The sequence below is a fragment of the Crinia signifera genome, chromosome 2 (assembly GCF_055691185.1).
Source record: "Crinia signifera chromosome 2, ASM5569118v1, whole genome shotgun sequence".
NCBI lineage: Eukaryota > Metazoa > Chordata > Amphibia > Anura > Myobatrachidae > Crinia > Crinia signifera.
The window spans coordinates 159,319,127-159,335,692 of NC_139218.1; positions in this window are offsets into that span (position 1 = coordinate 159,319,127).

Genomic DNA, 16,566 nt, shown 5'->3' on the forward strand with positions numbered 1-16,566 from the left:
GTCTTTAAAAGGCGATTTCTACGATACCCCACTTTTGCGCGTCGGACCGCGACTTTTTCCGGAAACGCCGAAAAACCGCAATTTTCAGGAGAAACGAGACGTACATCCTCCCCCTCTGCCGCCCACCCACCCAACTGACAGCCAGCCAGCAGACAAGCACAGAGAGTTCCGTGGGTCTGTCTGTGATGTCATAAAGGGCCTGCTGATCAATGGCCAGCTCTCTGATTGGCTGCTGTGTTTGATTGACAGATTTAATCTGGCAGCTGATTGGCTGTCTACCCTAAAGTGCATTACACACCCCTGATGGTACCACTGGCTAAGACTCCACCTCAGCTCATTGATTAATTATAAATTTAGAACAAATGATGGATGAAAGCAGGCAGGCCGGCCATTTTTTTCACGCTCATTGGACTTGTTTAATGCAATGCACCTTTGTATATTCACATGCATTCGCTTCATGCTGTAACCACTGTGCATAAAAATTTGGAAACATGGCATACAGTGTATCATTTGCTGTCTAAGTCATGTTTCCCATATTTTCCATTGCAAGATACAAGCCGGTTTGAGTGTTTGGGGCACATTTTAGCTAAAATCATCCTACGGGGCCTAACTGCTTATGCCAAAGCCTGCCTATTTTGAATGGCGTAGTGGTCACTGCAACCTCCAAAAAAATCAGGACTTACTACCCCAATAACCTGCTAACTCACCCCTGAAATACTTACTTATTCACACTATTTTGTTCATTTGACTTGTTTCTAATTTGAAATGCCCATTTTTGTGGGGCCAGAAAGGTGCGTCTTTAAAAGGCGATTTCTACGATACCCCACTTTTGCGCGTCGGACCGCGACTTTTTCCGGAAACGCCGAAAAACCGCAATTTTCAGGAGAAACGAGACGTACATCCTCCCCCTCTGCCGCCCACCCACCCAACTGACAGCCAGCCAGCAGACAAGCACAGAGAGTTCCGTGGGTCTGTCTGTGATGTCATAAAGGGCCTGCTGATCAATGGCCAGCTCTCTGATTGGCTGCTGTGTTTGATTGACAGATTGAATCTGGCAGCTGATTGGCTGTCTACCCTAAAGTGCATTACACACCCCTGATGGTACCACTGGCTAAGACTCCACCTCAGCTCATTGATTAATTATAAATTTAGAACAAATGATGGATGAAAGCAGGCAGGCCGGACATTTTTTTCACGCTCATTGGACTTGTTTAATGCAATGCACCTTTGTATATTCACATGCATTCGCTTCATGCTGTAACCACTGTGCAAAAAAATTTGGAAACATGGCATACAGTGTATCATTTGCTGTCTAAGTCATGTTTCCCATATTTTCCATTGCAAGATACAAGCCGGTTTGAGTGTTTGGGGCACATTTTAGCTAAAATCATCCTACGGGCCCTAACTGCTTATGCTAAAGCCTGCCTATTTTGAATGGCGTAGTGGTCACTGCAACCTCCAAAAAAATCAGGACTTACTACCCCAATAACCTGCTAACTCACCCCTGAAATACTTACTTATTCACACTATTTTGTTCATTTGACTTGTTTCTAATTTGAAATGCCCATTTTTGTGGGGCCAGAAAGGTGCGTCTATAAAAGGCGATTTCTACGATACCCCACTTTTGCGCGTCGGACCGTGACTTTTTCCGGAAACGCCGAAAAACCGCAATTTTCAGGAGAAACGAGACGTACATCCTCCCCCTCTGCCGCCCACCCACCCAACTGACAGCCAGCCAGCAGACAAGCACAGAGAGTTCCGTGGGTCTGTCTGTGATGTCATAAAGGGCCTGCTGATCAATGGCCAGCTCTCTGATTGGCTGCTGTGTTTGATTGACAGATTGAATTTGGCAGCTGATTGGCTGTCTACCCTAAAGTGCATTACACACCCCTGATGGTACCACTGGCTAAGACTCCACCTCAGCTCATTGATTAATTATAAATTTAGAACAAATGATGGATGAAAGCAGGCAGGCCAGCCATTTTTTTCACGCTCATTGGACTTGTTTAATGCAATGCACCTTTGTATATTCACATGCATTCGCTTCATGCTGTAACCACTGTGCATAAAAATTTGGAAACATGGCATACAGTGTATCATTTGCTGTCTAAGTCATGTTTCCCATATTTTCCATTGCAAGATACAAGCCGGTTTGAGTGTTTGGGGAACATTTTAGCTAAAATCATCCTACGGGGCCTAACTGCTTATGCTAAAGCCTGCCTATTTTGAATGGCGTAGTGGTCACTGCAACCTCCAAAAAAATCAGGACTTACTACCCCAATAACCTGCTAACTCACCCCTGAAATACTTACTTATTCACACTATTTTGTTCATTTGACTTGTTTCTAATTTGAAATGCCCATTTTTGTGGGGCCAGAAAGGTGCGTCTTTAAAAGGCGATTTCTACGATACCCCACTTTTGCGCGTCGGACCGCGACTTTTTCCGGAAACGCCGAAAAACCGCAATTTTCAGGAGAAACGAGACGTACATCCTCCCCCTCTGCCGCCCACCCACCCAACTGACAGCCAGCCAGCAGACAAGCACAGAGAGTTCCGTGGGTCTGTCTGTGATGTCATAAAGGGCCTGCTGATCAATGACCAGCTCTCTGATTGGCTGCTGTGTTTGATTGACAGATTGAATCTGGCAGCTGATTGGCTGTCTACCCTAAAGTGCATTACACACCCCTGATGGTACCACTGGCTAAGACTCCACCTCAGCTCATTGATTAATTATAAATTTAGAACAAATGATGGATGAAAACAGGCAGGCCGGCCATTTTTTTCACGCTCATTGGACTTGTTTAATGCAATGCACCTTTGTATATTCACATGCATTCGCTTCATGCTGTAACCACTGTGCATAAAAATTTGGAAACATGGCATACAGTATATCATTTGCTGTCTAAGTCATGTTTCCCATATTTTCCATTGCAAGATACAAGCCGGTTTGAGTGTTTGGGGCACATTTTAGCTAAAATCATCCTACGGGGCCTAACTGCTTATGCTAAAGCCTGCCTATTTTGAATGGCGTAGTGGTCACTGCAACCTCCAAAAAAATCAGGACTTACTACCCCAATAACCTGCTAACTCACCCCTGAAATACTTACTTATTTACACTATTTTGTTCATTTGACTTGTTTCTAATTTGAAATGCCCATTTTTGTGGGGCCAGAAAGGTGCGTCTTTAAAAGGCGATTTCTACGATACCCCACTTTTGCGCGTCGGACCGCGACTTTTTCCGGAAACGCAGAAAAAACGCAATTTTCAGGAGAAACGAGACGTACATCCTCCCCCTCTGCCGCCCACCCACCCAACTGACAGCCAGCCAGCAGACAAGCACAGAGAGTTCCGTGGGTCTGTCTGTGATGTCATAAAGGGCCTGCTGATCAATGGCCAGCTCTCTGATTGGCTGCTGTGTTTGATTGACAGATTGAATCTGGCAGCTGATTGGCTGTCTACCCTAAAGTGCATTACACACCCCTGATGGTACCACTGGCTAAGACTCCACCTCAGCTCATTGATTAATTATAAATTTAGAACAAATGATGGATGAAAGCAGGCAGGCCGGCCATTTTTTTCACGCTCATTGGACTTGTTTAATGCAATGCACCTGTGTATATTCACATGCATTCACTTCATGCTGTAACCACTGTGCATAAAAATTTGGAAACATGGCATACAGTGTATCATTTGCTGTCTAAGTCATGTTTCCCATATTTTCCATTGCAAGATACAAGCCGGTTTGAGTGTTTGGGGCACATTTTAGCTAAAATCATCCTACGGGGCCTAACTGCTTATGCTAAAGCCTGCCTATTTTGAATGGCGTAGTGGTCACTGCAACCTCCTAAAAAATCAGGACTTACTACCCCAATAACCTGCTAACTCACCCCTGAAATACTTACTTATTCACACTATTTTGTTCATTTGACTTGTTTCTAATTTGAAATGCCCATTTTTGTGGGGCCAGAAAGGTGCGTCTTTAAAAGGCGATTTCTACGATACCCCACTTTTGCGCGTCGGACCGCGACTTTTTCCGGAAACGCTGAAAAACCGCAATTTTCAGGAGAAACGAGACGTACATCCTCCCCCTCTGCCGCCCACCCACCCAACTGACAGCCAGCCAGCAGACAAGCACAGAGAGTTCCGTGGGTCTGTCTGTGATGTCATAAAGGGCCTGCTGATCAATGGCCAGCTCTCTGATTGGCTGCTGTGTTTGATTGACAGATTGAATCTGGCAGCTGATTGGCTGTCTACCCTAAAGTGCATTACACACCCCTGATGGTACCACTGGCTAAGACTCCACCTCAGCTCATTGATTAATTATAAATTTAGAACAAATGATGGATGAAAGCAGGCAGGCCGGCCATTTTTTTCACGCTCATTGGACTTGTTTAATGCAATGCACCTTTGTATATTCACATGCATTCGCTTCATGCTGTAACCACTGTGCATAAAAATTTGGAAACATGGCATACAGTGTATCATTTGCTGTCTAAGTCATGTTTCCCATATTTTCCATTGCAAGATACAAGCCGGTTTGAGTGTTTGGGGCACATTTTAGCTAAAATCATCCTACGGGGCCTAACTGCTTATGCCAAAGCCTGCCTATTTTGAATGGCGTAGTGGTCACTGCAACCTCCAAAAAAATCAGGACTTACTACCCCAATAACCTGCTAACTCACCCCTGAAATACTTACTTATTCACACTATTTTGTTCATTTGACTTGTTTCTAATTTGAAATGCCCATTTTTGTGGGGCCAGAAAGGTGCGTCTTTAAAAGGCGATTTCTACGATACCCCACTTTTGCGCGTCGGACCGCGACTTTTTCCGGAAACGCAGAAAAAATGCAATTTTCAGGAGAAACGAGACGTACATCCTCCCCCTCTGCCGCCCACCCACCCAACTGACAGCCAGCCAGCAGACAAGCACAGAGAGTTCCGTGGGTCTGTCTGTGATGTCATAAAGGGCCTGCTGATCAATGGCCAGCTCTCTGATTGGCTGCTGTGTTTGATTGACAGATTGAATCTGGCAGCTGATTGGCTGTCTACCCTAAAGTGCATTACACACCCCTGATGGTACCACTGGCTAAGACTCCACCTCAGCTCATTGAATAATTATAAATTTAGAACAAATGATGGATGAAAGCAGGCAGGCCGGCCATTTTTTTCACACTCATTGGACTTGTTTAATGCAATGCACCTGTGTATATTCACATGCATTCACTTCATGCTGTAACCACTGTGCATAAAAATTTGGAAACATGGCATACAGTGTATCATTTGCTGTCTAAGTCATGTTTCCCATATTTTCCATTGCAAGATACAAGCCGGTTTGAGTGTTTGGGGCACATTTTAGCTAAAATCATCCTACGGGGCCTAACTGCTTATGCTAAAGCCTGCCTATTTTGAATGGCGTAGTGGTCACTGCAACCTCCTAAAAAATCAGGACTTACTACCCCAATAACCTGCTAACTCACCCCTGAAATACTTACTTATTCACACTATTTTGTTCATTTGACTTGTTTCTAATTTGAAATGCCCATTTTTGTGGGGCCAGAAAGGTGCGTCTTTAAAAGGCGATTTCTACGATACCCCACTTTTGCGCGTCGGACCGCGACTTTTTCCGGAAACGCTGAAAAACCGCAATTTTCAGGAGAAACGAGACGTACATCCTCCCCCTCTGCCGCCCACCCACCCAACTGACAGCCAGCCAGCAGACAAGCACAGAGAGTTCCGTGGGTCTGTCTGTGATGTCATAAAGGGCCTGCTGATCAATGGCCAGCTCTCTGATTGGCTGCTGTGTTTGATTGACAGATTGAATCTGGCAGCTGATTGGCTGTCTACCCTAAAGTGCATTACACACCCCTGATGGTACCACTGGCTAAGACTCCACCTCAGCTCATTGATTAATTATAAATTTAGAACAAATGATGGATGAAAGCAGGCAGGCCGGCCATTTTTTTCACGCTCATTGGACTTGTTTAATGCAATGCACCTTTGTATATTCACATGCATTCGCTTCATGCTGTAACCACTGTGCATAAAAATTTGGAAACATGGCATACAGTGTATCATTTGCTGTCTAAGTCATGTTTCCCATATTTTCCATTGCAAGATACAAGCCGGTTTGAGTGTTTGGGGCACATTTTAGCTAAAATCATCCTACGGGGCCTAACTGCTTATGCCAAAGCCTGCCTATTTTGAATGGCGTAGTGGTCACTGCAACCTCCAAAAAAATCAGGACTTACTACCCCAATAACCTGCTAACTCACCCCTGAAATACTTACTTATTCACACTATTTTGTTCATTTGACTTGTTTCTAATTTGAAATGCCCATTTTTGTGGGGCCAGAAAGGTGCGTCTTTAAAAGGCGATTTCTACGATACCCCACTTTTGCGCGTCGGACCGCGACTTTTTCCGGAAACGCAGAAAAACCGAAATTTTCAGGAGAAACGAGACGTACATCCTCCCCCTCTGCCGCCCACCCACCCAACTGACAGCCAGCCAGCAGACAAGCACAGAGAGTTCTGTGGGTCTGTCTGTGATGTCATAAAGGGCCTGCTGATCAATGGCCAGCTCTCTGATTGGCTGCTGTGTTTGATTGACAGATTGAATCTGGCAGCTGATTGGCTGTCTACCCTAAAGTGCATTACACACCCCTGATGGTACCACTGGCTAAGACTCCACCTCAGCTCATTGATTAATTATAAATTTAGAACAAATGATGGATGAAAGCAGGCAGGCCGGCCATTTTTTTCACGCTCATTGGACTTGTTTAATGCAATGCACCTTTGTATATTCACATGCATTCGCTTCATGCTGTAACCACTGTGCATAAAAATTTGGAAACATGGCATACAGTGTATCATTTGCTGTCTAAGTCATGTTTCCCATATTTTCCATTGCAAGATACAAGCCGGTTTGAGTGTTTGGGGCACATTTTAGCTAAAATCATCCTACGGGGCCTAACTGCTTATGCCAAAGCCTGCCTATTTTGAATGGCGTAGTGGTCACTGCAACCTCCAAAAAAATCAGGACTTACTACCCCAATAACCTGCTAACTCACCCCTGAAATACTTACTTATTCACACTATTTTGTTCATTTGACTTGTTTCTAATTTGAAATGCCCATTTTTGTGGGGCCAGAAAGGTGCGTCTTTAAAAGGCGATTTCTACGATACCCCACTTTTGCGCGTCGGACCGCGACTTTTTCCGGAAACGCAGAAAAAATGCAATTTTCAGGAGAAACGAGACGTACATCCTCCCCCTCTGCCGCCCACCCACCCAACTGACAGCCAGCCAGCAGACAAGCACAGAGAGTTCCGTGGGTCTGTCTGTGATGTCATAAAGGGCCTGCTGATCAATGGCCAGCTCTCTGATTGGCTGCTGTGTTTGATTGACAGATTGAATCTGGCAGCTGATTGGCTGTCTACCCTAAAGTGCATTACACACCCCTGATGGTACCACTGGCTAAGACTCCACCTCAGCTCATTGAATAATTATAAATTTAGAACAAATGATGGATGAAAGCAGGCAGGCCGGCCATTTTTTTCACGCTCATTGGACTTGTTTAATGCAATGCACCTTTGTATATTCACATGCATTCGCTTCATGCTGTAACCACTGTGCATAAAAATTTGGAAACATGGCATACAGTGTATCATTTGCTGTCTAAGTCATGTTTCCCATATTTTCCATTGCAAGATACAAGCCGGTTTGAGTGTTTGGGGCACATTTTAGCTAAAATCATCCTACGGGGCCTAACTGCTTATGCCAAAGCCTGCCTATTTTGAATGGCGTAGTGGTCACTGCAACCTCCAAAAAAATCAGGACTTACTACCCCAATAACCTGCTAACTCACCCCTGAAATACTTACTTATTCACACTATTTTGTTCATTTGACTTGTTTCTAATTTGAAATGCCCATTTTTGTGGGGCCAGAAAGGTGCGTCTTTAAAAGGCGATTTCTACGATACCCCACTTTTGCGCGTCGGACCGCGACTTTTTCCGGAAACGCAGAAAAACCGAAATTTTCAGGAGAAACGAGACGTACATCCTCCCCCTCTGCCGCCCACCCACCCAACTGACAGCCAGCCAGCAGACAAGCACAGAGAGTTCTGTGGGTCTGTCTGTGATGTCATAAAGGGCCTGCTGATCAATGGCCAGCTCTCTGATTGGCTGCTGTGTTTGATTGACAGATTGAATCTGGCAGCTGATTGGCTGTCTACCCTAAAGTGCATTACACACCCCTGATGGTACCACTGGCTAAGACTCCACCTCAGCTCATTGATTAATTATAAATTTAGAACAAATGATGGATGAAAGCAGGCAGGCCGGCCATTTTTTTCACGCTCATTGGACTTGTTTAATGCAATGCACCTTTGTATATTCACATGCATTCGCTTCATGCTGTAACCACTGTGCATAAAAATTTGGAAACATGGCATACAGTGTATCATTTGCTGTCTAAGTCATGTTTCCCATATTTTCCATTGCAAGATACAAGCCGGTTTGAGTGTTTGGGGCACATTTTAGCTAAAATCATCCTACGGGGCCTAACTGCTTATGCCAAAGCCTGCCTATTTTGAATGGCGTAGTGGTCACTGCAACCTCCAAAAAAATCAGGACTTACTACCCCAATAACCTGCTAACTCACCCCTGAAATACTTATTTATTCACACTATTTTGTTCATTTGACTTGTTTCTAATTTGAAATGCCCATTTTTGTGGGGCCAGAAAGGTGCGTCTTTAAAAGGCGATTTCTACGATACCCCACTTTTGCGCGTCGGACCGCGACTTTTTCCGGAAACGCAGAAAAAATGCAATTTTCAGGAGAAACGAGACGTACATCCTCCCCCTCTGCCGCCCACCCACCCAACTGACAGCCAGCCAGCAGACAAGCACAGAGAGTTCCGTGGGTCTGTCTGTGATGTCATAAAGGGCCTGCTGATCAATGGCCAGCTCTCTGATTGGCTGCTGTGTTTGATTGACAGATTGAATCTGGCAGCTGATTGGCTGTCTACCCTAAAGTGCATTACACACCCCTGATGGTACCACTGGCTAAGACTCCACCTCAGCTCATTGAATAATTATAAATTTAGAACAAATGATGGATGAAAGCAGGCAGGCCGGCCATTTTTTTCACGCTCATTGGACTTGTTTAATGCAATGCACCTGTGTATATTCACATGCATTCACTTCATGCTGTAACCACTGTGCATAAAAATTTGGAAACATGGCATACAGTGTATCATTTGCTGTCTAAGTCATGTTTCCCATATTTTCCATTGCAAGATACAAGCCGGTTTGAGTGTTTGGGGCACATTTTAGCTTAAATCATCCTACGGGGCCTAACTGCTTATGCTAAAGCCTGCCTATTTTGAATGGCGTAGTGGTCACTGCAACCTCCAAAAAAATCAGGACTTACTACCCCAATAACCTGCTAACTCACCCCTGAAATACTTACTTATTCACACTATTTTGTTCATTTGACTTGTTTCTAATTTGAAATGCCCATTTTTGTGGGGCCAGAAAGGTGCGTCTTTAAAAGGCGATTTCTACGATACCCCACTTTTGCGCGTCGGACCGCGACTTTTTCCGGAAACGCTGAAAAACCGCAATTTTCAGGAGAAACGAGACGTACATCCTCCCCCTCTGCCGCCCACCCACCCAACTGACAGCCAGCCAGCAGACAAGCACAGAGAGTTCCGTGGGTCTGTCTGTGATGTCATAAAGGGCCTGCTGATCAATGGCCAGCTCTCTGATTGGCTGCTGTGTTTGATTGACAGATTGAATCTGGCAGCTGATTGGCTGTCTACCCTAAAGTGCATTACACACCCCTGATGGTACCACTGGCTAAGACTCCACCTCAGCTCATTGATTAATTATAAATTTAGAACAAATGATGGATGAAAGCAGGCAGGCCGGCCATTTTTTTCACGCTCATTGGACTTGTTTAATGCAATGCACCTGTGTATATTCACATGCATTCACTTCATGCTGTAACCACTGTGCATAAAAATTTGGAAACATGGCATACAGTGTATCATTTGCTGTCTAAGTCATGTTTCCCATATTTTCCATTGCAAGATACAAGCCGGTTTGAGTGTTTGGGGCACATTTTAGCTAAAATCATCCTACGGGGCCTAAATGCTTATGCTAAAGCCTGCCTATTTTGAATGGCGTAGTGGTCACTGCAACTTCCAAAAAAATCAGGACTTACTACCCCAATAACCTGCTAACTCACCCCTGAAATACTTACTTATTCACACTATTTTGTTCATTTGACTTGTTTCTAATTTGAAATGCCCATTTTTGTGGGGCCAGAAAGGTGCGTCTTTAAAAGGCGATTTCTACGATACCCCACTTTTGCGCGTCGGACCGCGACTTTTTCCGGAAACGCTGAAAAACCGCAATTTTCAGGAGAAACGAGACGTACATCCTCCCCCTCTGCCGCCCACCCACCCAACTGACAGCCAGCCAGCAGACAAGCACAGAGAGTTCCGTGGGTCTGTCTGTGATGTCATAAAGGGCCTGCTGATCAATGGCCAGCTCTCTGATTGGCTGCTGTGTTTGATTGACAGATTGAATCTGGCAGCTGATTGGCTGTCTACCCTAAAGTGCATTACACACCCCTGATGGTACCACTGGCTAAGACTCCACCTCAGCTCATTGATTAATTATAAATTTAGAACAAATGATGGATGAAAGCAGGCAGGCCGGCCATTTTTTTCACGCTCATTGGACTTGTTTAATGCAATGCACCTTTGTATATTCACATGCATTCGCTTCATGCTGTAACCACTGTGCATAAAAATTTGGAAACATGGCATACAGTGTATCATTTGCTGTCTAAGTCATGTTTCCCATATTTTCCATTGCAAGATACAAGCCGGTTTGAGTGTTTGGGGCACATTTTAGCTAAAATCATCCTACGGGGCCTAACTGCTTATGCCAAAGCCTGCCTATTTTGAATGGCGTAGTGGTCAATGCAACCTCCAAAAAAATCAGGACTTACTACCCCAATAACCTGCTAACTCACCCCTGAAATACTTATTTATTCACACTATTTTGTTCATTTGACTTGTTTCTAATTTGAAATGCCCATTTTTGTGGGGCCAGAAAGGTGCGTCTTTAAAAGGCGATTTCTACGATACCCCACTTTTGCGCGTCGGACCGCGACTTTTTCCGGAAACGCCGAAAAACCGCAATTTTCAGGAGAAACGAGACGTACATCCTCCCCCTCTGCCGCCCACCCACCCAACTGACAGCCAGCCAGCAGACAAGCACAGAGAGTTCCGTGGGTCTGTCTGTGATGTCATAAAGGGCCTGCTGATCAATGGCCAGCTCTCTGATTGGCTGCTGTGTTTGATTGACAGATTGAATCTGGCAGCTGATTGGCTGTCTACCCTAAAGTGCATTACACACCCCTGATGGTACCACTGGCTAAGACTCCACCTCAGCTCATTGATTAATTATAAATTTAGAACAAATGATGGATGAAAGCAGGCAGGCCGGCCATTTTTTTCACGCTCATTGGACTTGTTTAATGCAATGCACCTGTGTATATTCACATGCATTCACTTCATGCTGTAACCACTGTGCATAAAAATTTGGAAACATGGCATACAGTGTATCATTTGCTGTCTAAGTCATGTTTCCCATATTTTCCATTGCAAGATACAAGCCGGTTTGAGTGTTTGGGGCACATTTTAGCTAAAATCATCCTACGGGGCCTAACTGCTTATGCCAAAGCCTGCCTATTTTGAATGGCGTAGTGGTCAATGCAACCTCCAAAAAAATCAGGACTTACTACCCCAATAACCTGCTAACTCACCCCTGAAATACTTACTTATTCACACTATTTTGTTCATTTGACTTGTTTCTAATTTGAAATGCCCATTTTTGTGGGGCCAGAAAGGTGCGTCTTTAAAAGGCGATTTCTACGATACCCCACTTTTGCGCGTCGGACCGCGACTTTTTCCGGAAACGCTGAAAAACCGCAATTTTCAGGAGAAACGAGACGTACATCCTCCCCCTCTGCCGCCCACCCACCCAACTGACAGCCAGCCAGCAGACAAGCACAGAGAGTTCCGTGGGTCTGTCTGTGATGTCATAAAGGGCCTGCTGATCAATGGCCAGCTCTCTGATTGGCTGCTGTGTTTGATTGACAGATTGAATCTGGCAGCTGATTGGCTGTCTACCCTAAAGTGCATTACACACCCCTGATGGTACCACTGGCTAAGACTCCACCTCAGCTCATTGATTAATTATAAATTTAGAACAAATGATGGATGAAAGCAGGCAGGCCGGCCATTTTTTTCACGCTCATTGGACTTGTTTAATGCAATGCACCTTTGTATATTCACATGCATTCGCTTCATGCTGTAACCACTGTGCATAAAAATTTGGAAACATGGCATACAGTGTATCATTTGCTGTCTAAGTCATGTTTCCCATATTTTCCATTGCAAGATACAAGCCGGTTTGAGTGTTTGGGGCACATTTTAGCTAAAATCATCCTACGGGGCCTAACTGCTTATGCCAAAGCCTGCCTATTTTGAATGGCGTAGTGGTCACTGCAACCTCCAAAAAAATCAGGACTTACTACCCCAATAACCTGCTAACTCACCCCTGAAATACTTACTTATTCACACTATTTTGTTCATTTGACTTGTTTCTAATTTGAAATGCCCATTTTTGTGGGGCCAGAAAGGTGCGTCTTTAAAAGGCGATTTCTACGATACCCCACTTTTGCGCGTCGGACCGCGACTTTTTCCGGAAACGCCGAAAAACTGCAATTTTCAGGAGAAACGAGACGTACATCCTCCTCCTCTGCCGCCCACCCACCCAACTGACAGCCAGCCAGCAGACAAGCACAGAGAGTTCCGTGGGTCTGTCTGTGATGTCATAAAGGGCCTGCTGATCAATGGCCAGCTCTCTGATTGGCTGCTGTGTTTGATTGACAGATTGAATCTGGCAGCTGATTGGCTGTCTACCCTAAAGTGCATTACACACCCCTGATGGTACCACTGGCTAAGACTCCACCTCAGCTCATTGATTAATTATAAATTTAGAACAAATGATGGATGAAAGCAGGCAGGCCGGCCATTTTTTTCACGCTCATTGGACTTGTTTAATGCAATGCACCTGTGTATATTCACATGCATTCACTTCATGCTGTAACCACTGTGCATAAAAATTTGGAAACATGGCATACAGTGTATCATTTGCTGTCTAAGTCATGTTTCCCATATTTTCCATTGCAAGATACAAGCCGGTTTGAGTGTTTGGGGCACATTTTAGCTAAAATCATCCTACGGGGCCTAACTGCTTATGCCAAAGCCTGCCTATTTTGAATGGCGTAGTGGTCAATGCAACCTCCAAAAAAATCAGGACTTACTACCCCAATAACCTCCTAACTCACCCCTGAAATACTTACTTATTCACACTATTTTGTTCATTTGACTTGTTTCTAATTTGAAATGCCCATTTTTGTGGGGCCAGAAAGGTGCGTCTTTAAAAGGCGATTTCTACGATACCCCACTTTTGCGCGTCGGACCGCGACTTTTTCCGGAAACGCCGAAAAACCGCAATTTTCAGGAGAAACGAGACGTGCATCCTCCCCCTCTGCCGCCCACCCACCCAACTGACAGCCAGCCAGCAGACAAGCACAGAGAGTTCCGTGGGTCTGTCTGTGATGTCATAAAGGGCCTGCTGATCAATGGCCAGCTCTCTGATTGGCTGCTGTGTTTGATTGACAGATTGAATCTGGCAGCTGATTGGCTGTCTACCCTAAAGTGCATTACACACCCCTGATGGTACCACTGGCTAAGACTCCACCTCAGCTCATTGATTAATTATAAATTTAGAACAAATGATGGATGAAAGCAGGCAGGCCGGCCATTTTTTTCACGCTCATTGGACTTGTTTAATGCAATGCACCTGTGTATATTCACATGCATTCACTTCATGCTGTAACCACTGTGCATAAAAATTTGGAAACATGGCATACAGTGTATCATTTGCTGTCTAAGTCATGTTTCCCATATTTTCCATTGCAAGATACAAGCCGGTTTGAGTGTTTGGGGCACATTTTAGCTAAAATCATCCTACGGGGCCTAACTGCTTATGCTAAAGCCTGCCTATTTTGAATGGCGTAGTGGTCACTGCAACCTCCAAAAAAATCAGGACTTACTACCCCAATAACCTGCTAACTCACCCCTGAAATACTTACTTATTCACACTATTTTGTTCATTTGACTTGTTTCTAATTTGAAATGCCCATTTTTGTGGGGCCAGAAAGGTGCGTCTTTAAAAGGCGATTTCTACGATACCCCACTTTTGCGCGTCGGACCGCGACTTTTTCCGGAAACGCTGAAAAACCGCAATTTTCAGGAGAAACGAGACGTACATCCTCCCCCTCTGCCGCCCACCCACCCAACTGACAGCCAGCCAGCAGACAAGCACAGAGAGTTCCGTGGGTCTGTCTGTGATGTCATAAAGGGCCTGCTGATCAATGGCCAGCTCTCTGATTGGCTGCTGTGTTTGATTGACAGATTGAATCTGGCAGCTGATTGGCTGTCTACCCTAAAGTGCATTACACACCCCTGATGGTACCACTGGCTAAGACTCCACCTCAGCTCATTGATTAATTATAAATTTAGAACAAATGATGGATGAAAGCAGGCAGGCCGGCCATTTTTTTCACGCTCATTGGACTTGTTTAATGCAATGCACCTTTGTATATTCACATGCATTCGCTTCATGCTGTAACCACTGTGCATAAAAATTTGGAAACATGGCATACAGTGTATCATTTGCTGTCTAAGTCATGTTTCCCATATTTTCCATTGCAAGATACAAGCCGGTTTGAGTGTTTGGGGCACATTTTAGCTAAAATCATCCTACGGGGCCTAACTGCTTATGCCAAAGCCTGCCTATTTTGAATGGCGTAGTGGTCACTGCAACCTCCAAAAAAATCAGGACTTACTACCCCAATAACCTGCTAACTCACCCCTGAAATACTTACTTATTCACACTATTTTGTTCATTTGACTTGTTTCTAATTTGAAATGCCCATTTTTGTGGGGCCAGAAAGGTGCGTCTTTAAAAGGCGATTTCTACGATACCCCACTTTTGCGCGTCGGACCGCGACTTTTTCCGGAAACGCCGAAAAACTGCAATTTTCAGGAGAAACGAGACGTACATCCTCCTCCTCTGCCGCCCACCCACCCAACTGACAGCCAGCCAGCAGACAAGCACAGAGAGTTCCGTGGGTCTGTCTGTGATGTCATAAAGGGCCTGCTGATCAATGGCCAGCTCTCTGATTGGCTGCTGTGTTTGATTGACAGATTGAATCTGGCAGCTGATTGGCTGTCTACCCTAAAGTGCATTACACACCCCTGATGGTACCACTGGCTAAGACTCCACCTCAGCTCATTGATTAATTATAAATTTAGAACAAATGATGGATGAAAGCAGGCAGGCCGGCCATTTTTTTCACGCTCATTGGACTTGTTTAATGCAATGCACCTGTGTATATTCACATGCATTCACTTCATGCTGTAACCACTGTGCATAAAAATTTGGAAACATGGCATACAGTGTATCATTTGCTGTCTAAGTCATGTTTCCCATATTTTCCATTGCAAGATACAAGCCGGTTTGAGTGTTTGGGGCACATTTTAGCTAAAATCATCCTACGGGGCCTAACTGCTTATGCCAAAGCCTGCCTATTTTGAATGGCGTAGTGGTCAATGCAACCTCCAAAAAAATCAGGACTTACTACCCCAATAACCTCCTAACTCACCCCTGAAATACTTACTTATTCACACTATTTTGTTCATTTGACTTGTTTCTAATTTGAAATGCCCATTTTTGTGGGGCCAGAAAGGTGCGTCTTTAAAAGGCGATTTCTACGATACCCCACTTTTGCGCGTCGGACCGCGACTTTTTCCGGAAACGCCGAAAAACCGCAATTTTCAGGAGAAACGAGACGTGCATCCTCCCCCTCTGCCGCCCACCCACCCAACTGACAGCCAGCCAGCAGACAAGCACAGAGAGTTCCGTGGGTCTGTCTGTGATGTCATAAAGGGCCTGCTGATCAATGGCCAGCTCTCTGATTGGCTGCTGTGTTTGATTGACAGATTGAATCTGGCAGCTGATTGGCTGTCTACCCTAAAGTGCATTACACACCCCTGATGGTACCACTGGCTAAGACTCCACCTCAGCTCATTGATTAATTATAAATTTAGAACAAATGATGGATGAAAGCAGGCAGGCCGGCCATTTTTTTCACGCTCATTGGACTTGTTTAATTCAATGCACCTGTGTATATTCACATGCATTCACTTCATGCTGTAACCACTGTGCATAAAAATTTGGAAACATGGCATACAGTGTATCATTTGCTGTCTAAGTCATGTTTCCCATATTTTCCATTGCAAGATACAAGCCGGTTTGAGTGTTTGGGGCACATTTTAGCTAAAATCATCCTACGGGGCCTAACTGCTTATGCTAAAGCCTGCCTATTTTGAATGGCGTAGTGGTCACTGCAACCTCCA